The following is a 2,871-nucleotide window of genomic DNA, read 5'->3' on the forward strand; positions in this document are numbered from 1 at the left end:
AAAAAATGGGAACTTACACACAAACAGCTATCCACTCCTGAAACAGTCCCAGCATTTGAAGCCCTACGTGTGCCTGCACCAGGACTGTGGGAAGTCTTACTAGAGGGCTGCTCAGTTCCAGGTCTACCAGCGCACACGCACTGTCCAGAAGCCCAAAGCAGGGGCTGGAGAGATGGCTCAGTGGTCTAAAGCACCTACTTGAAACAAGCTTGGCAAAGCACAGGGACCGCAGTTCGATCCCCAGCACCACATGCCAGCCAGACCCGCCCCCTGGTGGGCTGAGCTGGCCACACACACACACACAATAAATAAATGTAATAAATAAAAATAAATAAATAATTAAAAAAAAAGAAGAAGCCCAAAGCATGCAATGCCCAGGGATGCCAGTGGAGATTCAACTGTTCCGATGAGCTCAAACGCCACATGAGAAGGCACACTGGGGAGCAGCCCTATACCTGTGACATCTGCAGAAAGAGTTTTGCCCGGCCCAATCATGCCACACAGGATCTAAGTGTCCACAGAGTCCATCAATCTGCCAGGAACTGTGAATAGGTTTGAATTCAATTCCCCTGAGCTTTTTGTCTTGCTTTGTACTCACTACAAGACCAACCTATAATGAATGCTGTTTCCCAACTGTCTTATGTATTCATCATTTGCTAAAACAAGAAAAATGGGCCAGGGAGATGGTTCAGTGGAATAAGCACTTCCCTGGCAAGCGCATGGGTCTGAGTTCAATCCCTGGTTCTGCCAATAAAAAACAAACAAAAAAAAAAGAGAGAGAGAGAGAGAGACAGAGAATAACCTGAGTAATAAAGGGCTTTTATTATGAGGAGATGAGGCTAGGGTGAAGATCCCTCCAAAGTGACCAGCAGCCAGAGCTTTCCAGATTTAAATCCCCCTCCCTCTTGGGGGAGGAGTGGAGAGAAGCGGACACAGAGAGATCTAGCTTGTCCAGATGTGAACAAAAGGGAAGAGGGATAGACAAAGCTTTAAAGCTGCAAGCAATCAGACATCAAAAATGGAGTCAGACTCCTTATTATAGGAAGCTAATGAAAACCTGCTCTTGGGAAACCAGTTTGGTGATGTTGAGTAAACCGGAAGCAACTAGGCTCAGTGATGGACAAAAATGACCACAGATCCTTTGCTCCTCCCCTCACTGATAGGTGACATCAAATCCTCTCCACATCCACTGATGACCCAGTCAGCCAGCCCGCTCAGACGCAGTGGGGAGAAGCCTTCCATGGACTGCAGCCCCAGTTACTATTTACCTGCATTTTCTGAAATCTCAGCAGCTAGAATCACCCAGAAGACCCTATCCAATCTGAGAGAAAGAGAGAAAGACAGAGACAGAGACTACTGTTGTGTAGCACAGTGGTAGAGCACTTGCCTGGCATGTGTGAGGCCTGGATTCCATCCCCAACACAAACAAACAAACATCAGTTGTCTTAAGCCTCTAAATTGTGGGGTGGTCCAGGGCTGTGCCATTGTGGCTGGCTGCATTCCCTCCTTCTTATCTGGACGTATACCAGCCTCTTCAGCACTTCCCTTATGCTTCCTGGGTGACCAGAACTCAGGTCAAACAGGGAGCCAGGAGGCCAGGACTCCTGGTTCCAGAAAAGCCTGGGGACCAGATTCAAATGTCTAAAGAGTCTCTGGGGCTGGCAGTCAGGCCAGGTAGGATGGAAAGTCCGCATGTGCCCAAAGACACATGGATTTGCATCGCTAAGCTGGTCCCCCCCTCACCCCCATGAATAGTGTGACCTCCTAGGGATGCCCCAGGAAATAAAGAAAATGTAATGAGTGGTTGAGTCACTTTTTTGACCCTGGGAAAGATCAGCACCAGTCAAGACCAAGCATACTATTTTTCCTCATTAGTCTTTATACTGCTAGAAGCTAGGAAATGTTATCAACCCCATTTTACAAGTAAGGAGATGGAAGGCTGCAGAGATTAATTAGCTGAACAGCACAGGCACACATATCTGTAAGAGGCCAAACTGGGATCTGGATGGCACCTACATGATGCAGCACCATGAACCAAGCTCCTCTGCATTATTATTTCATAGAGTTTGTCCCTGGCTTGCAGGTCTATACCCCTTCCCATGTACTGGATAGGTTATGAGCCTCTTGGGAGCAAGGTCTTGGCCACATCATCTGCCTGGTGGGAGGAGGTCAGGGTACATGGGTTGAGTATGGTGTGACAAACCCTGGGTGACTCCAGCACTCAGAGGGCACCCTAAATTTATGTATGCCAAGAAGTCCTGTGGCAGGGGAAGCTGGAGTGCTTCCTGCCTTGCTCAACAGTGCAGCTCTGATTGTCTTTAGCAAAGCAAAGCACTGGTACCCCCTACTTTCTGCTAGCAGAAAGTCACCTTAGCTGTCTGGCCTTCAGTGTAAATCTCTGCAGCATGTCAACTGGGAATGAATATGTCTCTAGGATCACATTTGTGCTGTCCACAGTCAAGTTCTGTCCACAGGACCCTAAGCAAGGTAGGTGACTGCTGAGCTCAGCTTGCTCATGTATGAGATGGAGTATTAGTAATCTCTGCTTCATTGGATTGCCATGAAAGTAAACAAGTTATGCCCCTAAAAGAGTTGATTTAGCAGAAGGCATAGCATGCTAGGTTGGTTGTTTTCTTTCTTTTTTTTTTTTTTTTTTTGGTGGAACCAGGGATTGAACTCAGGCCCTTGAGCTTGCCAGGGAAGCGCTTATTCCACTGAGCCATTTCCCTGGTACCCCCCCCCTTTGGTTGTTTTCATTGTTAATAATTTCCTATCCTGGGGCTGGGGAGATAGCTCAGTAGAATGAGCACTTGCCTGGCAAGTTCAAGGGCCTGAGTTCAATCCCTGGTTCCTCCAAAATAATAATAATAA

Source organism: Octodon degus, unplaced genomic scaffold (genome assembly GCF_000260255.1).
Source record: "Octodon degus isolate 3935 unplaced genomic scaffold, OctDeg1.0 scaffold00021, whole genome shotgun sequence".
In the NCBI taxonomy this organism is placed as follows: Eukaryota; Metazoa; Chordata; class Mammalia; order Rodentia; family Octodontidae; genus Octodon; species Octodon degus.